Source organism: Dipodomys ordii, unplaced genomic scaffold (genome assembly GCF_000151885.1).
Source record: "Dipodomys ordii isolate 6190 unplaced genomic scaffold, Dord_2.0 Scaffold99, whole genome shotgun sequence".
Classification (NCBI taxonomy): Eukaryota; Metazoa; Chordata; class Mammalia; order Rodentia; family Heteromyidae; genus Dipodomys; species Dipodomys ordii.
The window spans coordinates 1,543,356-1,567,702 of NW_012267315.1; the positions used below are offsets into that span (position 1 = coordinate 1,543,356).

Here is a 24,347-nt window from a genome sequence, read left to right on the forward strand (position 1 = left end):
CACAACCCCGCAGCTCCGTCAACTGTCACTATTTTACTTCCTCTGAAACTTGCGTGGGTGCCAGGCACATGTTTGGAAATGTTGGAAGAGGATCAAGTCAAATGTGGCTGCCAGCAGCCACACGATGCCGAAAGGCAACTCATCGGGGAGCAGAAATCACAACGTGGGGTTACAGTTCTATGGATCCTTTTAAGTACAGAGCCCCTGGCTCTTTGCTCAGAGTTTGCTGTGAAAACCCAAGGCGTTTTTGCCATGTGAGCAGTTCTTGTGTGATGGCAAAGGAAAGAGGGAAACCCCCTCCCCTGGCCCCTAGATGGGATTGAGGCAAGGAAAAAGGCAACATTGTCTCCCTGCAGGCTCATCCCAGGAACCAGTGGCAAAGTTGGGTAGCAAATCACAGCCGACCGTGGTGGGATTTGGTGGGATGTGGGGTCCAGTCTTGTGATATTAGCCATCAAAGATGTTCATCTAACACAAAAAGCTTTGCTTTGCTCCTTCCCACTCTCTCTTTCTCTCTTTCCCTCCTTTTTGCTCCTGCTCTCTCCTATTAATTACTGACTATCTGATCTTGGCATCTTTTCCAAAAGTCAGCTGGAAATGGAGGCGGAACACCCCCTCCCCTCCTCATCTTCCAGGATCCTTGTGAGGAATGTGTGGGATTTCCTAGTTTCCGTCTTGGGGAGGGCTATGGATTCTGCTTCCTCTCTTCTTTCTGAGATGAAGCAAATAATCCCTACTAGTCTGCCTCAGCTCAGCATCCCTGGTGTGCATGCACACTGCAGCCCCCACTCCCCCAGCAAGAGGAGCCCAGTGCTCATCACCAGCCATCAATCCCCAGAAGTGACATGGACATTTCAACAATGATGTAGTACTGTGAGGGAGTGTAGGTCAAAGCAAGACTGAGTGGAATTCAACTTTTGGAGGGGGCCTGCTGCTCTGCAGTAGGTGTGTTCTGGAATAGCCTTAGCATTTGAATAAAAGGCAGCATGGTTCAAACACACACGCTATTTGAATAAAAGGCAGCATGGTTCAAACACACACGCTATTTATAGATGTCCTAATGTAAATTATTTGGCAAAGCAAAACCTTATATGCAACACCCATAATTATTCACCCATTTATCAAACTTATGGTTTCTGATGGATATGAGTTAGTTTTCCTCAAAGTGGTCTGTACTCCTGATGTGTGTTTACACATTCTTCCATTTTCTGTCATGGCTGAGTCACCTTAGTCAGTGGAGATGAACTCTGGAGGGACCCATGAATCCCAGGAAGTAGAACACAGAATAGTGTTCCCCAGTGTGATTTTTTTTCTGGATGTGGTTTTTATGATTGTTTTAATGGGCTCCCTGCCTCCCAAAACAGACCTGAACTGCTGGCATGCAGGAGCATGTAGTCGCAGGGCCTATAGCATGGAAAAGGAGCAGAGAAAAGCTCCAGTCCTTCTAACTAGGAAGGCGCATTGTGGAGCACATTGGTATTTATGAAGCTCTTCTTCCTGAAGAGAAGAACATGGTGGGAATATACTAGCGGCATTGGTAATCTCTCCACCTGACTCTCCTCTGAGGCAGTTTCAATTATCAAAATATGAATATTTCCAAATAAGCCAAAATAAATTTTAAGCATGTCACTACAAGGACAAGTAAGTGAGGTGATGCATATGAGAATTTGCTTGATGTAATCATTGCACATTGGAGACGTATCACATTGCACTCCAGAAGTGGAGTATAATTATGATCTCCCTCAGTTTACAATATAGAAATTAAAAGAAACTCATGGACTAAACATGGTTCAGGCCACTTTCGACATTAAATTCTATCATGAAAGTTTAAAAAGTCTCTTGCAAGACTAGAGATGAGACTCAAGTAGTTAAGGACCAGCCATGAACAAAAAGTAAACAAGAGACTGAGGTTTTGAGTTCAAGCCCGGGTATATTCTGTACTCTCCCTCTCCCCCCTCTCTCCCTCCCACTCTCTCTCCCTCTCTTTCTCCCTCCCTCCTTCTCTCTCCCACACACAAATACTCATACACATACACACACAAGCTAAAAACATTTCAGCTGGGTGCCTGTGGTTCACACCTGTAATCCTAACTACTCAGGAGGCTGAGATCTGGAGATCTGATTCAAAGACAGCTTGGACAGAGAAATCTCTGAGGCTCCATCTCCAATTACCATAGTAAAATGCCAGGCTGTAGGTATGGATTAAGTGGTTAGAGTACCAGCAGGGCATAAGACCCTGGGTTGTAGTCCAAATACCAGCACACAGAGAAAAAAAAGAGTCTTAGAAAACTTTTAAAAGTTACTTTAAAAAAAACTATTTTTCTCTGATTTAAGAGTAAGGAATATTCTGTGAATGTTGGAAAAACCCAAACAAAAATAAAGAAAAAAAACCATCCTTTGGTTCACAATCCAGAGACAAATACTGATAGCATTTTGATCTGTATTTTACATCTTTTTTTCTTGTTTATATTTGCACAGTGGCATTAACACTAGTGAGCACCAATTGAAAGCTTACTGTGAGTCAGGCACAGCCTTAATCTTCATCGTAGAAGAATCTGCCATGATTTCCATGTTACATCTAGGGAAGTGGGAGCTCAGGTACCCAAGCCCAGGAGCTTAGCTACACAAGATCTCATCGTGAGTCTACTGACACAGACAAGAGCAGGGCCCAGGCAGAATGGCTCTGGAACCTAAACCCTTACCCTCCCACAATTATCTTTTTCCTGAACACTGTTGTCCCTTGACCCTGTCGACTGCTATTCTAAGGATTGTACATGCCTCTCATTCACTTGCCACAGTGCTGTGCCTTCTAAAGAAACCCTTAAGAAATCAATCAGACCGTAGACCACTCTCAAGTGAAATGAGCACTAATAACCAACTCTTGGCCAGCTTCTTTGCAATAGTGATTGCTGCTTTTTCTCCTAAAAGTGTATTGATGGAAGGAATTAAATGGAGTATCACAGAATCATCTGGAAAATGGGATTATGACAGACTATCTGGATTAGAGTGTCTATAAAATGTCATAAAATATCTAAAACCTGTATATATAAACTATTAGAGGCATATAAAATACATAAGCTATCTCCAGACCTAAGGTGAGCATATAAAAATGTCTCCAGAAGTTCATTTCTTCTGCAAATTCTTTGAAAGGATAAATAATAAAGTATTAAAATGGGAGACACTACAGATTACCTGTTCTAGGTAGTTTTTAAAATTATGGATCACTGCATTAAAATTATTTTATTATGGAAAATGTCAGTATACACAAAGGAAAAAACAATATAATCATCACATAACATTAGGTCTTTACTGCTCAATTATTTATTTATAGGTAATATTGTTTTACACATTACTATCCCACCAACACACACACGCACACGTGTGCGTGCACCACACACACACACATACACACACACACACACACACACACACACACACACTGCCCTCTCCCCCCCCCTGCCCCCAACAGGAGCATTTTCAAAATTTCCAACCATCAAATCATATCACCCAGAAGTATTTCAAACTAGTTGCACCTCTAAAGGTATCGTTTGGGAAACTTGACAGTGATGCTATTTAAATATAATCCAGGTGGGTTTTTAAATCAAAAGGTCAATATATTCTATCTATATCCTCTCATAGAAGTCACTACCCTTCTCTGGGACCCCATTTCTGATTTGAGAGAGAGAGAAAGAGAGAGAGAGCACTCCATCAATGGTGTTCAGAAAAATATGTGAGCAAACGCACTGCATTATAAGTCATATATAGGAAATGATTTAAAGTATACATTACAACCATAAAGGACATGCATACCCTTCATTATTTAGTCTCTCTATCTTTCCATCTCCTTCTCTTTCCTTCTCCACCTTCTTCTTTCCTCTCTGCGCTCTCTGTTGCTCTATCTCTCAGAAACGGAGTTCGAAAAAGCATAGTGATTTATCTGAGTGGCACAGATAGTTACTTACCCCTAGCCAAGAATCCTTTCTTGGGCTTTGAATATCCCAGTATGATTTTTCTTTCAGCTAGTTCCTGTAAGCACATGTAGCAATGTCATGTAATCTAATTGTGGTTTTTCCTTTCATTAGTTGAGCTGAAAAAGCTGGAAAGCCACTAATGCACCCCACGCCTTTATCTTTCCACTAGCTATTCCAGAAAGGCCATAGCCTAATTTATTTTCTGAGTGCCAGACAGAGATCACTGAACCAAAAAAAAATGTCTTGCTTCACTCTCTCCCTTGTCTCCATAAGCGACTTTTCCCCCATTGACTTTTTGACAGCACAGAAAGCTTTTGATGATCTAATGTGAAGGCTTGATATCGATGCCTTTGACAACACTTATGGACCCGAGGCCCCAGTCTGAGGATGGTGGAGGGATTATAGGCTTTGAGGTCAGATAGATAAGAGTGCAAACCTCTTCTCACCAATTGTCACCACTGAGACAGTGGGCAAGTTGCTTATTGTCTCCCAGCGTGGGCTTCTTCCGCTCTAGAGTGAGGATGCTAACACATGGTTGGCATGGTGACACCTAAGAAGTTGAACACACTTAATGTGCTATAGGTATAAAGCGCTGTTTATTTTCTATTTTTGTTTCAGGATGGGAGACTTCTTCCATGTAGCCAACTCCCAAATGCCATCACTGGAGTATTTTTACAATGGACTTTCAATAGTGTAACAATTTTCTTTCTTTGGACTCCTAGTTATGCTCTCTGACTGCAGTGAGATTTCACGCCAGCTACTTTGCATCCCCTAGACTCACCAAAGTGTGACTTTGTTTTTGTAAGTGTTTTATGAGCCATCCACTGCCTCCAAGGAGTCATAACCATGGCATTCCTACACATCATGGTTCTCACTAAACCTAGACTACTATCTAGCCTAAGCCAAAGCAGTCCAAACCCTGAGTTTGTATCCTAAACATCTGAGAAAGGGTGTTGAATCCTTAAATCAGCAACTATTTAGCAACCACCTGCTTTCTTCCCAGCATTTCCCACGCATGAATATGAAGCTGTTACTGAAAAAGAGGTTAGCCTCTACTCAGGAGAGAGGGGAAATGAAAGGATTGAATTGAATTCAAATCATATGGGGCATCTAGGCTATAATCCTACATCAAAATCTTGGCAAGCAGACAGACATCAGGTTTCCTTGGTGAATTCTGTGCAGCTAAGGTTGAGGAACACTGGTGTAGATTTAAATATTGTAGAATGTCCAAAAAGCAAGATTTAATGTCTCTTACCTTCTTTCCATGCCAACCAAGATACTAGAAAGAATCATTTCCTACTTACACTTCAGTCCAGAGGAGTGTGGGGTTGGCAAAGGGGGCCTGCTTTTCTCTCTTGTTGAAAGTATGGCTCAGAAACATCTACCTCTACAAGGTTGACTATATTCTTATTTAAATTATTTCCATGCTTATAAAAGTAAAATACACTTTGGGTAACTGGGAAGCCCAGAAAATATAAAGAAAGAAAATCCCATTCATCATACATCCTCTCAGCGATCAAGATTATAAAAAGTTTTGCTGTATTATAGATACATTTTCTTTCCTATGAAGAAAATTGTAATGGCATATTCCCAATATGTACTTCCACGTAATCTTCTACATACACCCACATTCTTAACTAAGCAATAATATGAATGTTTAAAACAGTAGAATGTTGCATTCCGTTGTTCTACCAAATCAATTTCACCAGTCTCTTCTGGTTTCAGATGGAACATATTTCCTTAGCTTTCTCCCATTGGAAGCTGAAAAGACATTGCAAGAGAGGGGATACAAGAGAGGGGTGGGTGGATGAAAAAGACAACTAGGGGCAAATATAGGCATAATGTTCAATGTGATAAAGGAAGTGGGAAATGGGAAATGAGTCTGGAGGAAGGAAAGGATGGGCTGGGGAGAATGATAGACAGAGTGACTCTGAACAGGAAGCACTGGATACTTAGATGGACACATTCAATTTTAAAACGTTTATATACTCTGTGAAGTTCAGAATATACAATAATTATATGTTGGCTTTTGGGGGAGAAGGACTTGTTTCTTTTTTTTGTACCAGTCTTAGAACTTGAACTCAGGGCCTGGGCAATGTCCCTGTTTCTTTTGCTCAAGCTAATGCTCTACCACTTGAGCCACAGCTCCATTTCTGGGTTTTGGGGGGGGGGGTAGTTCATTGGAGATAAGAGTCTTACAGACTTTTCTGTCCAGGCTTGCTTCAAACTGCTATCCTCAGATCTCAACTTCCTGAGCAACTAAAAATATCAATATGTACATCCTGATGTGTAAGAATTTATATATTTCTAATTGATCCCATGGGAGACACTAAAGCTGGGTTAAACATTTCTGGGTTATTTTACTTTATTCACCTTATCCCAGTGACCTCAAGAAATGTTCTATTAGCCTTTGTCTTTCTTAACAAACGTTCGTTGAAATGTAAGATCATAATTCCAAATGCTTACCATATTATGATCACAGCTTCTTGAAGTCTGAAACACAATAAATTTTTGATCTGTTTGCATAAATCACAAAGTAGAATGTCATCAGTGCCTCAGATTCTCCCTCATGCACTTAGTCTATTCTACAGAAGGCAATGTTCTTCTAACAGCATAAATGACATTTGCTTGTTTGTGAACTTGTGACAAATGGAATCATACATTATGTACCATTCTAATACCTGGATTCTTCCGTTCAACATGCTGTCATGAGATTCATCTGTGACATGGCACACATTGTTTTTATTTTCATTGCTGTGTAGCATTCCACTGTAGGAACAGAGCATAGTTGAATTACTTTTTATATCTGCCTGTTTTGAGTCATGCTGCTATGAGCATTTTTGTGCATATATTTTGTGTCATATAGGAAGTATTCTGTCAGGGAGATAACTAGGAGCAGCATTAATACTCAGAGTAAGTACCTTCAACTTTTCAAAGTGGCCATATCAATCCATAGCCCCATCGCTAATAGATAACTGTTCAGCTTCTCCATGGGTTACCAATACTTAGGATTGTCTATCTTGCTCATTTTAACTCACTCATGGGTGATTAATGGTATTACAATATGATGTTAAGTTGCATTTTCCTAATGAAGTATATCAGCTGTTGATATATTTAATGGTTCAAACCTGTCCTTTGTGTTTCTATTGGGTTATCTGGTTTTCTTAGCAGGCATTCTTCATTTCTTATAATACAGTTCATTAATTTCCTCCTTCTATGGCTCTGTTTTTCAATGTTGAGCAGAGAACATCAGTGTGTGCACCTCAAAGTCATGAAGGTACCCACCACAGGAATGTACCTTTTACAGGTAGAAATGCAGTCCGTTTGTAATTGCTTTATTGATACGATGTGAAGTAAGGGTCAAAATCTCTTTTTTTAATTTAAGTTTTGTATTCTCTTTAAGTAGTTGTACAAAGAGGTTTCAGTTTGGAATACCAGTTTGTGAGTACAGTGCATCATTCTCCCCATCTCTCCCCACCTCACCCATCCCCTCGAATTACCTCACTCCATTTTCACCCATGTACATTGCCTATTATGTTTACATTCATCTACCCTTTCTCTCTCCATTTGTCTTCAATATTCTTTTTTGACTGAACCACTGTTTTTGCCATCACCACTTTGACTATAGCTATGTGAAGGTTTCTGTCCTGCCCCATAGGTATTCTTGTCTATCTTTGTTCTGGTGTGGCACAGTCTAAGGCAGGGCTTTATTTAAAAGTTAGAGTAAGTCCTGCAAGCTTTAGTCTTCTTTGACTAAACTGATTTTTCAATTCCTCTGGCTCTTTACACTTCTGTGCATTTTAGAATCTCCTAATCAATTTCCCCAAAACCACCTGCTAAGATTTTGATTGGGATTATATTAAATCCATTGGGAGACAATGGATGTGTTTATTATACCAGGTCTCCAGGTAATAGATCTAATTCTAGAGTATCTGCTTTTATCAAGTCCTCTGAAAATAATTGTTATTTTTTTTTAGTTCAGGGGTGCCTAGGACAACTCTTTGTTTCATCGATGTAAATCTCACATTTATTTGAAAGCATGTCTGTGATTATGAATACAAAGGTAAATTATTTTGTTTACTAATTTTGCCACTTTAGGTCTAACCTGAGTTGTGAGCATTTTGCTTCTGGTCCAGTCACTCTTTTTCAGATTGTTTTCTATGTAACAATCATCAAAACAAAATCAGCAGGCCTGTGGCAAAGTATGGATAACATAAGCTCCCCATTGAAACATTTGAAAAGTCTGGTGCATAGTAGTAACCATCACTGCTATCTATCTCTACAACTCTTTATCCCCTGTGGACTCTATTCATTCGACATGAATTCTCTAGTCCCTGTTCCTTCAGACCCTGACAACCACACATCTACTTTCCTTCTCTGTAAGTATGACTACATTCTACAAAAGAATCTGATAGTATTTTTCCTTTTATTTTACCCAATGTCTACAAAGTTTAGCCATGTTGTCCCATATATGAGAATTTCCTCCTTTCTAACAGCTGAACAGTATTTCATCATACGTGTATAAATTTATATTATATATATCATATATCACTTTTTTTAACCCATCCATGTCGGTAAACACTTCTGAGCTGGGTGGGCACAGTCATACCTGACTATAATCCCAGCTATTCGGGAGGCTAAGATTTCAAGTCTGAGACCAGCATAGGTAAAGTTAGCAAGATCTTATCACAAAACTCAAAGGTGAGAGAATGCTTATAAGAGGTCCTGGTGTCAATCCAGTACTGGAGAAAAAAATAGACATTTGTGTTTTGGAGCTACCTTTTTGGCTGTTATGAATATTACTGCTGTGTAAATAGTATACAAGCATGTGTTCTAATCCTTTCCTTTATTTCTTTTGAAGAATTATTGGGTCATATGGTAATTTCATGCTTAATTTTTTGAGGAATTGCTTCCAATTTCTCCACATCTTCACCAACACCTATTATTTTCTAGGTTGGTTTGGTTTTGGGGTTTTGGTTTTTGCTTTTATTATGAGTTTTATTATGAGTTGAAGTGCTATCACATTGTAGGTTAAGCTTCAGTTTCCCTAATGTTTAATTCTAATAACATCTATCTATGTGTGTATTGATACTTTAAAATTTTTTATTTATATTTATATGTATTACAAACATTTATCCAGATCGAATACTTTCCAGTTTTGTTTATTGCATTTCAATATATTATGTATTGTAACACATTATGACGTATTACATGTTACAATCTATTACATTTCAACATTTCCTTTTTCATGGAATGTCCCAAACATAGTTGAATACACATTCTTCCTTTCATTTATATTTAGGAAATGTTCTCCACTCTGAGAGCAGAAAAATACTAATACATATGTTTCTCTAGGGCCTTCCTATATACATTTTATTTTTATCATCTTAATATATCTATAATTTATGTCATTATGAGATATGAAAGAAATCTATTTTTTCCAAATGATTAATCAGTATTTTAAAAATCATTTCTTGAACAATTTATTCTTTCTTCCTTGATTTGAAATGCTACATTTATTATGTAATAGATGGTAATATGTGCTGGCTTCTCATTTAGAGTCATCTGTTATATTCTAATGACTTGTAAATTTATTTTTGCACTTAGATCTCCCCTGTACAGTACTTTTTACATGGCTACTGTGTTTAAACTATTGTAGCTTTATAATACAGTCTGATAATTCATAACACCAACACACTGTTCAGTGTTTTATTATCTATCTATACTTGTTTTGTTTTTCTCTCAGGTTATAATAATACCTTGGTTAAAACACTCTTTGTGCAAGAGAACATTCAAAATCCCTTCTTCTGACTTTTCAAAATATGTAAAACATAATCTCTAACTCTAGTCACCCTACTAAGCAATAGTTCACCAGAACTTCTTATTTCTATACAATTACAATTTTGTACATTGAAGAAATGAGAATAAACATTTGAGAAAGAAGATATGTTTATCTTGATTTAGACTTTATACAATATATACATGTATCAAAATATTATATGCTGTTGCAGAAATATGTGCAATTTTATATATATTTGTATCAGATAAAAATTAAAATTTCCAAAAGAAAAAAATGAATAATATGTTGAAAGTAATTGCACTCAACTTCTAAGATCATTTAATGAAATCTTAGCAATAATGAGACTTCTTATCCAGACATATCATATATTGGCTTAGTTTTCAAACATTTTTTAATATTTCTCCTTGATGCTTGGGAATTTTTAAGTATATGTATCATTTTTATCTATTTATATATGCTATATTTTTATATATTTATATTTTAATTTTATTTTTATTTAATTACATTCATTCACGGAGGAAGGTTTCTTTTATCTGTCTTTTCATTTCTCGTGGATTACCAGTTCATAGCCTTGTGCATTTGGTAATATATATCAATTTCCTACTGCTATTTTAAAAGTCTTTATACTTATATGTATTACAGAATATATATATATATATATATATATATATATATTCTGCTTAATTCTCCATTAATCACTTTCTTAGTATCTGAATCTGTTGGGTTCCTAAACCAAAATACTGAGAACTGTGTGTTTAGTTCACAAACAATAGCAATGCATTTCTCATAGATCTGGAGCTTAGGGAGTTGTGATGCCTGGTGGGCCTGCCTTTCCTCTTGATGCCTTCTATAGCTGCTCCTCTCCTGGAGCCAGGGGCAAGCCAGCTCTGTGGGGCCTCTTTTATATGGACACACACCCATTCACACGGGTTCCTTGCTCATGATCTCCTCATCACCAAAGGCTTTACCTCTTATTACCATCTCGTTGGTTTTGGATTTCCGAACTACTGGAGGGGAATGAGCATTGGGAACATAGCCCTGGATATTTCATATTCCAAGTTACTAGTATGAATCATTTCTTTTATACTTTCTAACTAGTGACAGTTGGCATATAGGAAACTCACGGTTACCACCCATCTCTCTGGAAACCACTAAAACCACACAGAGATATAGCTCATGATGCTCTGAAAGTTCAACATCAAGACAAATCTGCTTCCCGCAATATCCTGTTGTAAAATCCCCCTTCTGCACAAATTCCAAGCTTCCCACTTACGTCCACAATTAAAAGTGAGACTAACTTTTCTGTATTAAAGACAAGTAAGATGCCTGGCCTACTAAAAATATGCCAGGACTGGATACGAAGTAGTTCCAAATGACTCTTTGGCAAGTATTGGAGTAGTCATGTGGTTGGAGTTTGGCCTTTGGCCTCTTTATCTGATGGATAGTATTAATAGATATCCTAATATTAAACTCTTTTGACATTCCTGGAACAAGTCCAACTTGGCCATGAGGATTTTTTTAAATTAACTCCTGAGCTTTCGTTGCCAAGATTTATTATTTTTGCATCCATATACATATAGGAGACTACAATATATCTGTCATTTTTGTGTTCCTGGTAAGACTAATTTAAAGACAATGTCAAGTTTTTGAAGGAAAAAAAAACTGATTGAGAAGATGCTTATGGGTAAGTTGTTTTAATTTCCCTCCGTGGGACAATTTGTAGAAGCCAGAATGAATCTCTTCTTTGAGTGTGTTGGGGGTAAATGTTGCCAATAATATATAAACCTAGCACCTGTCTTAAAATAAAAATGGAAAACATTTTTTCTGTTTTTTTATTCTGTTCTATTTCATTCCAAATTGGCTTGATTCAATTTTGTTAGTTTTTGTTTTGCCAGAAAATTGTCCATCTCATGTAATTCTTCATAACAGCTCTGGATGTTTGTATCAGGAGAGCTATAAGACCTTCCTCCAATCTCAATCTCATCCCATCTGGTCTCAAGAAGACAACTTTGAGGCTTTCATCCCAGAAACACTCCCTTTTGTAGCTCTCTATTTCTGTATAAATTGATCCTTCAGATCTGGATCTGGAATTAGAAGCATTAAACATCAGTACTCAGATCTCTACTTTACCAAGAGAAAGAACCCTCTGTCCCTTCTTCCTAAAACCTTTTGTCTTTTGTATTCCCTCCTATTGCTCCTCTGTATGAATGTGTACTGAACTCTGGGCTCATGCTCTTGTTTGTTTCTTTCTCTCAAGACTGGTTTACCACCATAAGTCCTGCCCTAATCTTTGGTGTGTCAAATGCCCTGGTTTAGACCATAAACACTTCTCCTCTTATAATCTCCTTCCTCTTCCACCTTCTATGCCTATCTCCAACTCCAAGAGCATTTGCAGGACTTTGTCCACATCAGAATGGATCCTGTCCTTTCCAGAATCTCACTTGCAAGCTTGCCACCCCATGCCTGACATCTGGTATCTTTCCAGGCCATTCCCTTTAGCACTGCTGTTCCACTCAAGCATGAATTTTATTATACCAGTAAGTTTTCTCTTCTCTGATCTTTATTTGTTTAAAAACAAAACAACAATAACAACAACAAAAAAAAAAACTCCTCAGAGCCAAACACTGGTGGCTCATACCTGTAACCCTAGTTACTCTGGAGGCTGAATTCTGAAGATCAAGGTACAAAGCCTGTGCAGGCAGGAAAGTCTCTGACACTTGTACAGAGATGGGGCAGATAAATGAAGAAGAGGGGAAGGGAAGAATGAGGTTAAAAATTCAATGTATAGTCTACAAAATTAAGAAGAGTGAGGAAAAGATGGGTAGGGAAGAGATGGTTGAAAGGAGTGATGATCATAAACTGCTTTGTTAAATGGCAACTTCTTTGTATAACTACTTAAAGATAATTTTTAAAAACATGTCATGAGAAAAAAAAATTGGCGAGATCAGACAGAAGGTCTTAGAAGTGGACAGAAAGGCTTAGGTTTGTAAGACAAGGATACAAGTTGCCATTCATGTAATAGTGAAGTCAAAGATGAGTTGGCATGAAGACCACTTGAAGCCAGAGATGTGAGCAATCTCATCTTAAATGACTACAGAGAGGAAATAGGAAGCCAGAGAAAAGAGCAGATGAGAGAAAATGCAGACAGGTACAGAGTCTAGTTCCTACTTGGAGCCAACTCCTCAGAATCAGAAAGGAAAAAAGTTAGAATTCAATCAGGAGGATCTTTACCTGGCTGCTCATCTATTTAAAGTGAACAAGCACTGTAATTTAAGAAAGAATCCAAGATCAGAGCTAAAAATCTCAGTGGAGTGGACAAGAAGTATCAAGAATACCAGCTCTTAATCTCACAGTTTGTAGAATCTCACAGCTTTTCTGTGTTGCTTTCCCTATAAGGGACCCTTTGCCATCAAGACTGATTGTGAGCCCCAATAATCTATATTCAAGTCTACCTGTGAGTCAAGAAGGCAAAGTAGGCCAGCTCCAGCCAATAAGGAAACAGTTGTTTTGGCCTCTATGATACAGGTCATCTCTTTATAAAGCTGAAAACCAGCAAAGGGTCAAGTAAAAAGGTCTTGGACGAGAGTAATTTTCTCTAGTTAGAGAGTTTTTCTGGAAAATATAGCTACATATATGTGTATATATGCACACAATACAAGAAACTTCTCTGATCATCATTTTGATAAAAGTCTTCCTTTCCAAACAAATCTTATTCTAAAAGCACAACTCCCCACCTTGGAGATTAATGACTTTTATGAGATTGCATGGTTGATTTCTTTTACTTCATTTATTTTCCAGCATATATTCAACCAAAATTTCATCAAGCAAAGCATATATGACTTAGATATGCATGCAAAAATCTTAATTATGTATTGAATTTAGCCTTTGCTAGCTTGCTTTTGTATTAGAAAGTCAATCGTTAGACTAGATAGAATTTCTTGTTCCTCAGACGCTGGACCTGATGGGTTATCAGAGAAGCAAGTCGAGTTTTTGTCTTTTGGTGTTTTCTTGTGTTTTGTTTTTATATTTAGTACTTAGTCTGGTAGATCTTTCAGTATTTCATAAGTATTTTCTGGTTGTTGGCTGAATTTCCCATAAGTCATTTGATGTTTCTTAAACCTTGTTTAAAAAGCAAACCTATTAAGCTGAATTCACTGGCACCTGTTCATTTAATAAATGTTGCTGGATAATTATTTTGTGGGTCTGTCAGTTCACTGGTAACCATCTTCAATGACCTTGACTTGGTAATGGACAAGAAATTCCCAAGATCAAGTTTCATTATTGTCAGTTTCTATGGAGTGGATTTTTTTTTTTTTAGCCGCTGTCCAACTTCTATCTCTTCTGTTCAGGAATATGTCCTACACATGAAAGTAATCAGAATAATGTTCTATGAATAAGTTACAGGAAGCAAAAAAAAGGGAAAAATCCAGCTTACAAAATTAAAATATGCTACCTATGATTCTACTCATCAATACAAGAAAGGACCTGATGTAAAACTCTTATTGGACTACAACTCAAACCACTGAATTTTCTCAAATGTGCCTATTTTTAGTCACTGCGAATGCTTTTACTGGATCATCCATGAGCCTGTAATTTCATGGATTTTATGAACTTGTCAAAGGAAGATATATATTCTCTTTCCTTTGTTATTTGTTGATTTCTTCTTATGGTTAAAGTTATTTTGGCAAGGCTTCTTACATAAGCTGTCTGCTTCTAATGACTTTTCCATCTACCAAACTGAAAAAAAAAATCCATAATTGATTTTTTTCTAAATCAATCAGTTTTTTCTAAATCACTTATGTTGGCAATTGTGTTAAACTTGTATATCAGGAGCCTGGAGCAAAATGCCAAGCCATCTACTTTCATGATCCTTCCTGTTTCTTCATTGGACCTTTACTTATAAGTCGGTCCAGAGCCTGATGGGACAGCTTCTCAAAGACCCTGCATCTTGCCCAGGCATCTGTTTTACAGACATTAGATAGCAGCTACAAGACAGAAGGAAACTCATGAAAGCATCAGGTTTGACCATGACCCCACTGGTCAGACTGAAATGCCCCCTGCTAGTACATGAGCATTGTAATAAGACTATATTTTAATGTCATCTACAAAGATACGGTCTTTTTTTAAGTGAAAGCAAAAGAAAGAAGGAAAAGATGGAGAACAGATAGAATGAAGGAGGAAGGGATACAGAGGGAAGGAAGAGAGAGAGGGAGATGGAGGGAGGGTGAAGTAAGGAAGGACATTTCATCTAGGACTGGCCTAAGGATGCCTTCTTCCAGCATATGAGCTGCAGTAGCTGCAAAAAGTATGAATTTTTTTGTTTGTTATCTCTTACCTTATCTTAAACCAGAGCATGCAGTGCATGGAGGGTGTCCTCTCTGGAGAAACAGATGAGGAAGAAAGCAGGTTGAACAAGAATGTGGTCTCACCCAAAGTTTCACTTCAGCCAGGACTCTGGAGCACAAAGCACACACAACGCTGTTTCTGTTTTAAGCAATGTGATTTTTAAACTTTGTAATGGTCAGGTCTGACCTCAGATGGAAAGTCCCATTAGTTGAGGGTAGCTCTGAAAGAGCAGAGATCTGTGAGCCAAAGCAGCTGAGGAATAGGAACAAGGCCTTGGGAGCATATTACTGACCCGTCCTGCTCTCCCAACATATTCACTTTCTGTTTTTCATGCTCCAAAATTTGGAATTTTGTAAATAGTTTTGCTAAAAGATAGAATCAAATCAGTAACCAGGCCTGGTGGCACACACCTCATCCCAGCTCAAAAGGCTGAGATAGAAGGATTTCAAGATCCAGACCAGCCTGGGCTACAAAATGAGGCCCTTTTTCAAGAAACAGAGATAAAATAAATAAGCTTAGTATAGGCTGATAGACCCCTCCTTGACAGAAAGTGTATATCTACTCTGCAAATGAGGTAGTCACACAACTAATTGTTTACCCACAGTTATTTGGAGGACAGGCTGTTCTGCAGACATTCCCTGGCTATAGCTTCTGGCACTGCACAGGTAGCCAGAATTACTATGGGCCATCCACAGCATGAGCCAGCCATTTGCCATATATTTCTAGTATATTTCTTATGTTCAGCACATACACACACACACACACACACACCATGAACAAAGCCTGAGAGTTGCTTTCTTTCCAAAACCTTGCAGAAGGGTACCTTAGGGACCATGACAGAAAATAGCAAGTGTGTCAGGTTGGAGATACAGTTAGAAATGCCACAGGGGATCCAAGGGAGCCCCCACCAGCTGCTGCTGTAGGAACTTGAGCCGCAGTCATGCTGTGAATGCTCAAGTCATGACTGGCCAGAGCTCCTCAGGTTGCTATCCTCAGGAACCTGATTCTTCTTTGCCTACTGGAAAGACAGCAACATAGATTCTTGAATTGGATCACAGTATGCATGACCAGCTGCATCCTTTGTAGGGCCTAATGCATAGGAAATACCTCCTTGGTCACGTGGTTTGTTTTTTAAGTTTACATGACAGTCACAGCAATGAACATTAAACCAAGCTCAAGGTCCATTAAATACAAGGCCTGTGCATCAGCCCAATCCCCATGGGATAGCTTAGCAGAGGAAAAAAGGGGCAGGGGAGGTGGGAATGGGAGGAAAAGGATGGCCATTTCATTTGGGCATGCTGGACAAAGTGATGGAGGTACATCATTTTCTTTAGTACTCTTTGCACAGAAGAGGCTGAGGCTCGGGACATTAAAGCAGGAGGGACATTGCCTTGCTGCATTCACCTGGCTGATGCTTATTCACATTGAGATTCACTTCTGAACCTCAGACCCTGTTTGTTAACATTTTCACATCCACATTACAATAAAGGCTTGTAGGGGTACATTCATAGCTGTTTTCAAAATATTTTCACTGCAAGGCCAAAGAGTGAGTAAACATTTGATAACAAGTGCTTTTTGGGGGGGTTGTGTGTGTGGCCATGTGTCTGTGTCTGTGTCTATGTGTACTTAGTTTGTGTTTGTTTGTGCTCATCCTAGCCAGGGCTTGAACTCAGGACTTGGGTACTCCCCCTGAGTTTTTTGTTCAGTGTCTGTGACTGGGATGATGATGATGATAAGAAATGTAAATGTAAGATAAAGAAGGAAAGTGAAAGGACAGAGGGGAAAGGGAACAGTGGGTACTAAGAGAGAAAAAAGAGACAACAGGGAGAAGGGAAGAAAGGAAGCATGTCCTGGCCAGTTTTTACAGGTCATTTTACAAAGCTTGTTTTATTTAACTTCACAACAACCTTCTCAAACAGGTTCTGCTTTTACGACCACTTTGTAGATGCAGAACAAGAAGCTTAAGTTCCATAAACTGCTGACGGCTGAAGGCCCAGGGTTTATACAAAGAACCTATAATGTTAACCTAGGAAGACACTCAAAATATACTCTGGGGCAAGCCAGAGGAGCAGATTCCAAGATGATCCCAGACTTTGTAAATCATAACTGCAAGAAAATAACAAAAATTAGTCAGCTCTACTCAAGAATAACAAGGAGAGTGAATGAAAGCATCTAAATCCTTTATTTATTGGTATTTATAGAGGTCTTCTATCTGCTTATATGGGTTTCTTTGTTCCTTTCCTTTTCTTTTTTTTCCTTTTTTTTCTTTTGATGCCATTCCTTGGGTTTGAACTCAGGGCAAGAACAGTCACTAAGCCTTTGTGTGTGTGTGTGGGGGGGGGGGTTGTGGGGCCTGAACTCAGCCTGGGTACTGTCCCTCAGCTCTTCAGCTCAAGGCTAGCGCTCTACCACTTGAGCCACAGCTCCACTCCTGACTTTTTCTGCTTATGTGGTGCTGAGGAATCGAATCCAGGGCCTCATGCATGCAAGGCAAGCTGTCCACCACTGAGCCACCTTCTCAGCCCTCACTAAGCCTTTTTATTAAGCACTGGCACTCTACCCCTTGAGCCACAGTTCCATTTCCAACTTTTTGGTGGTTAATTGGAGATAATCTCATGAAAATTCCTACCTGGGCTGGCTTCAAACTCAGATCTCAGCCTCCTGAGTAGCAAAGATTACAAGCAATGAGCCACCAGCCTGCCTACACATTTCTACCCATATTTCCCAAAGTTAAGCCTGTGCCAGTCTCTCAACTCAAATGATTCCATTTAGAGCCTTCCCGCAGAAGACTCTCACCCCAGCTATGTTGAAGGCAAAGCTAGTGGTTCACTGTTAGGTATGAATAGACAACTAAAGCCTGAATGCAAAGGGCACCTTGCATACACCAAACAACCAACCTAGAGAAAAGAGAAGTAATACATGGAGTACTCATAACTAACTGCAAACTTTTAGAGAGATTCAAGAATTGGGACCATACCAAAAAACTGGCTTCAATTTCTTTTTAAGGAAATCAACAACCAATCTGTGAATTTTTAGAAAAAAAAAAAACTTCTATCTAACTTTTCGTGTATTGATTAACAAACAATTTTTTTTTTTTGGTCGGCCATGGGGCTTGAACTCTGGGCCTGAGCGCTGTCCCTCAGCTCTTCAGCTCTACCACTTGAGCTACAGCACCACTTCTGGTTTTCTGGTGGTTTTATTGGAGACAGGAGTTTCACGGTCTCTCCTGCAATCCTCAGATCTCAGCCTCCTGAGTAACTAGGATTACAGGCGTGAGCCACCAGCACCCGGCTTAACAAACAATTTTTAAGTAGTCAGTTCAAGGTCTGAAAAAATGGACAAATTTGAAGACTGAATCTCTGAAATGAAAGATAAAGTAAAGATCACCTAACAAATATGATATAGGATAAAGAATATATAAAAGGATTCCATTGTGTATATGTATGCCACATTTTCTTGATCCATTCATCTACTGGGTGGTATATCTACACAATGGAATTCTATGCTTCCATCAGAATGACATCACCCCATTCATAAGGAAGTGGAAAGGGTTGGGAAAAAAATCATATTAAGTGAAGTAAGCCAGACATAGGGTCCGTGGTTTCTCTCATTTGTAATAATTAGTATATGTCTAGGACGTCTAGTCCTAGCAGAAGTTCACAATAGCTCAATAGCTATGTACATATGACCATATAAAATGATGCTAATCAAAATGAACTCCAAGATTTGTTGTTGTTGTTGTTGTTGTTGTACTGTGTGAAGTTATTTCTTTTTCTCTCATTTTTTCCTTTTTTCTTTTCCTTTGTTTTATCCCCTGATGTCACTGTTTTTTATTTTCATACCCTATATGTGTGTGTGTGTGTGTGTGTGTGTGTGTGTGTGTGTGTGTGTTTGTATATATGTTTATCAGATTTGAGGAAGGGAAGGAGAATAACAAAATGGTGAGACAAAGGACAAAGGGTGAACAAACAGTGATATTCACAGATACCATGTTGGAAATGAACTTTACAACTTGGGGGGGGGTTGGGGGAGAGGGAAAGTGGGAGGAAAACGAGAGCTGGGGTGGCAATGTTTGACAGAAATGTTCTCATTGCCTTACTTATGTAACTGTAACCCCTCTGTAAAACCTTCACAATAAATTAAATATATATATATATACATATATATATGTATATATATATATATATAAGGGAAGGTTCTGGACATATTAAAATAGCTATAGTCAACTAGTCATCTCCACTGAAACAAAATGCCTAAAACAGAGATGAGCAGATAAGGAAAGAGAAATAACAAAATTAAGAAAACAAAATTCAAACAGGAAAAATACCAGCAAAAGAAAATTGGATTTATGTGTTCCGTTATAAAAGGGCTCAATACGTACCAAGCAATTTAAGGACAACTATAGAATGAACAATGAATTTGAAAGCAACCCTAGCAGAGCACAGTAACATTTGTAACGGAAAGGATAGGGAATTTTTCTCAAAGGTCACCAGAAATTAAGAAATAAATGACCTTCTCATTATGAGAATCAGAGAGGCAACAGACAGAGACAAAGTCAAGGGCCTCAGCATTTAACATTTCGAATAGAAAGTGTGCTCAGTCTGGAGCCCAATATCAAATCACTTGGATGGTTCTGAGGGAGAAAGTACATTGGTACAAATTAAACCCTGGGAAAAGCATTTCAAAGATGTTGTATTAGAAATATGTCTCCTTGGTCTCAGAACCAAGGAGAATAAGAGCAAAAGCAGCTCAGAATATATAAGAAAATGTAATTCCCTACTTCAATAAAAAAGTCTACAGTGATTCCAAGAATTCAGTTCGAATTTCTGATGATGAAAATATTCCCAATAAACTAGGATTTATTCACTTACAGTAAGAATACACCAGAAATGTAGCCATTAATCACAAGTCTTGGAACGTGAAAAATGAGATAAAAGGCATTCTTGCCCATGTTGCCCAAAGTTGTTCTAGAAATCTCACCACAGGAAGAGATAAGCATGCACCTGTATTGTAGACAGACATTATTATCAGCTTATATGGAAGTCTTTTAAAGTAATCAATTGTAACTTTTATGACTAATAAGACAACTCCATATGCTCTGATTGCAAATTACATTGTTTCTTTGCACCAACAACAGTAACTCTGGCACCCCTAAGAATATCTCTAACAAGAAATACGTAGGTCTAACAAGAAGAAATGGGCAAACATTACATTAGAAAGAATATGAAAAAAGTAGAGAGACATGGAAATTTTTAGAAAAGTAGACTTACATGACATAGTTGCCAATCCACCATAAATAAAGTTTTAATGAAATTCAACCACACTCATTCGCTTACTTACTGTTAATCTAAGGCTGCTATCACATGACAATGCAGAATAGAATATGAGTGACCTCAGAGCTTAAAATCATTTCTATTTGAATTCTTACAGAAACAAAATTGCCAGCTCATGCTGTGTGGTCATGTGCATCAGATCAACATAGAATTGTAGATGAATGGTCAAAAACATAATGTCCAGATAAATGAGTCACACAGACTTGAGCTTGAATCTTGGCTATTCCAGTAAAGTTATGATCTTTGAAACATTAACTGCTCCAAGCTCAGGTCCCTCCCCAATAAAATGGGACTCATACTACTTCCTTTTCAAGACTGTGGTAAGATTTACGTGAGGGCACATTAGCCAAGACAAGCACAGTACTCTGATGCACATGGTGTGTTCATTCAAACAGGTGTATGATATTTTAAGGAGAACAAGAGCTGAACTGCATTCCACTTAACTCTCTGAGTGAACTAGATGATAGCAAACAAACCAAACATCTACATCCCTGCCAGAAGTTCAAGGCCTGCTGCATAAATGTGGCAGATATGCTGATGGTTCTCAGAGGTGTCATGTTCTGTATTGCTGGCTTGGATTCTAATTAATTAGAGCAAGCCAGATACCATAAATGAGGAGTGCTGTGACTTGGAGGTGACAGCTAATCTGTCATAGCTCTTCCAAATTCCATTTCATTAGCAGGTGTAGTCTTGCTACAGGCCAGCTCCAGAACACCAGAGCCACAATTCCAGATCCAGATTTACAGTCTCTGTGAATTTGGTGGAGCCTTTTGCTTCTTGATATGAAATCCCTCACTAAAGTCCCTGTGCTTAGTGTGGGTAACACCCTAGTGTAGGTAAAACACAGATCTATTTATTTTTGGTTTCTGTGGGTCAGGCGTATGGGTAAAGGTAGGTGGCTCCTCTGCTTAGCATCCCTAGGAAGCTGAACCTGTGATGTCAGCCAAGGATGCAATCTTACATGAAGCTTTAGGAACTCTTCCCAACTCACTGGTTGCAGAAAGAACTCGTTTCCTTGCAGCTGTATGGCTGAAGTTGCCATTTTCATGCTAGTCAAGTCCAGGGAAACTCTCAGTATCTAGAGGCCACTTCAGGTCCTTACTATGTCCCCCTGCCTCCTGACCCTGCTCCTGGCACATAAAGTTGTCAGTCTGTAAGACCGACAGCATAGTTGCACTCTAGTCTTCTTGGATTGAATCCTGTACAACTAACAATCCCAGCGACTTACTCTTAAGATGGGGTGTGAATAGGGTATGAGCGTCTATCATACGATGTAATCTAGTCAGTGGAGTATGAGCCTATCATGATGTCAGTGAAGTCTGAGCCTATCTATCATATGAGTTAGCCTAGTCAATGCATATGAGCCTATCAATCAAATGCACAACTCCTGCCTTTGGGACAGTGTGTACCTCTTCTCCCAAGTCTTCTCTTAGTCTTCCTCCGTCTTTTCTCCTCCTTTTACCATTAGTCTAGTCGTGATCATTCTCCACCAGGGGTCTCTGTGTGCTTAAAAACCCTATTGTCTGTCCTATAACCATTTATTTCACTTTCGATTTTTGAAATTAATTGATAATATTACTCTGGTAGCCAACCCTTCTCTGTAGCGAATTGTCAATCCAAGCATCAAAGAGGAAAATCCTGATTGGTCTAAAAATCAAATAGAATGACTTCATTCTCTTGCCACTAAGTGCCCCAGAAAGGTTGTTATTTACAATTCTGGCCATTGAGAACTAAGGAATTCTAATGGTGAGCAGATATGGAGGAATGTTCCATCACTCTTCTGCTGTTGAATATTTGTATGTAGGCAGACATTTTTTTGGACCATGAGTTAAACCAGCTTTAAGTCAGGGAAAAATGATTAAAAGAACCAAGTCCTTAGTGATATTAGTCTGTTTTACTGAATTCACCTTTCCTAGAGTCATCTTCTTAGGACCGAGTTCTTCATGGCACCATGGTATCATTGTTCAAGCCAGGTTGAAAATGAATTTCCTAATCCTTGCCATTTTAGTCACATAAATGATTGTATGTACATATTAATCTTCTATTGTGGCACCCATCATGGTACACAATGAAACATAGACAAAATACTGTGATTCCATTGTTTTACCTACCATATAGGAGATGTTAATAATGATGATCATGATGGGGGGTCCAGTTGTGGGGCCTGAACTCTCGGCCTGGGGACTGCCCCTCAGCTCTTCAGCTCAAGGCTAGCGCTCTACCACTTGAGCCACAGTGCCACTTCTGGCTTTTTTCTTTTTGCTTATGTGGTGCTGAGGAATCAAACCCAGGGCCTCAGGCATGCAAGGCAAGCGCTCTACCACTGAGCCACCTTCCCAACCCAAAGATGATCATGATAATGTCAATAGTAATAATGATGACAACAATAGACAAGAACTGCTTCTGGCCATAGAATAACGTCAGCATCACCAGTAAGAAATTGGCTAAGTCCATCACCCCTCATTTTACTGAACAGCTTCTAGATGAATAAAAGCATAGGACTGATAGATGTCTGGAGCCTTTTAGGTTGTTTATTTTGAAAGAAAGTATGCCAGTGACCAACTTTAAGGAGCTATTAAAGATTTTTATATTAAGACTTTGTGTGTATCTAGAAAGCCTTTGTACTTCCTAAGCGGGGACTCTACCACTTGAGCCACTCCCAACTCAGTTTGCTTATAGTTATTTTTCAAATAGGATCTCATATTACGCCTTGGCTAGTCTGGTGCCCAATCTTACATTTCCCACATGGCTGATATGACCAGAGCATATTCCTGCACCTAGTTTGTTTTATTGATTGAGATCTGGATCTCAAAGACTTTTTTCCTGGGCCAGCCTCAAACCACAATCCTCTTGATCACTGCCTGCAAAGGAGCTTAAACTCTCTCTCTCTCCTGGGGAGTATGAAGAGCATGATTAAGTGAACCTTTCTAATCCAAATCAGAGAAGCAGAATATTCCAAATAAGCATGCAAATCAAGCTTTAAGGAGGCAAATAAAGCGCATGCTTAATCTCCATGATAGTTGCACCAACCTGTCAAGGTTCCCAATATAAAATGAGATCTCAGTGCTGTTGTTTTGTTTTTGCCTTAAACATGAAACCCGGAAATATAGATGATGTAAACTGATATCCTGGAACCAAAAAACCAATTGTGTCCATCAAAGCTTAGTTTGTAGTTGTAAGAACAAGACATCTGGTTCAATACAGTGATTATGACTTGAAAGTTTCCATGTACCTACCAAACCCATCCATGTGCATCTCAGGGAAAAAGAAATAGAGAAGGCAAGTCATGCTTTAAGTGACTAAGGCAAAATACTTCAGGTAAATGGATACATAAAACCAAACAGAATAGACATTTAACTGGTAGAGTCTGTAGAACCTGGACGTGGTACATTTCTCTTTTATACAAATCAATACACGTACCAGATAAAACTAGGGCATTGTACAAACCTCAAGAGGAGTCGTATTGCTTGCGATAGATTAGCAGGGAGTCTCCAAAAGAATTTACTTTTTCCTTCACTTTAGAAGGTGTATGGAAATGAGAATCAGAGCTAAGGATCATCCCCAGTGGTCTATTTTTAGAGAAAATGATTCGCTAAGGATATTTGTCACTCATTCTAGGGGAAAGCAGGCTGTGAGCCATGGCAGGCCTTGGGTAACAGCCAGCCCTTCAAAGAAAGAGAAAATAATCTCTCCATTCTTAAAAATGCACTTTTGAAAAAGCAACGTTATCACATACAAAGGCAGAAGAGACAGGTAGTGAGGGAATGAGAGATTTTCAGTATATATACATGTGCATTTATGATGAATGCCGATGTGCTAGTTGGTTTGCTTGTAAGCTTATCAATCAGTGCATGACTGTGCAGATGTGATCAGTGGGTTATGTGTGTCTCTATTGCA

The 24,347-nt window shown here is 38.7% G+C and overlaps 1 protein-coding gene and 1 long non-coding RNA gene across 3 annotated transcripts in view; one reads left to right on the forward strand and one right to left on the reverse strand.

The window, feature by feature from the left end:
* Positions 1 to 15,243, reverse strand: part of LOC105993716 — a 44,551-nt gene extending 29,308 nt beyond the window's left edge. The window contains exons 1-2 of the long non-coding RNA XR_001175479.1: positions 15,107 to 15,243; positions 13,224 to 13,313 (exon numbers count right to left, since the gene is read on the reverse strand). This is a non-coding gene — a long non-coding RNA (uncharacterized LOC105993716). The remainder of the gene's footprint in view (positions 1 to 13,223; positions 13,314 to 15,106) is intronic.
* Stac (SH3 and cysteine rich domain) overlaps positions 1 to 24,347 on the forward strand; it is a 132,290-nt gene that overhangs the window by 777 nt on the left and 107,166 nt on the right. The gene's annotated exons all lie outside the window — the stretch shown is intronic.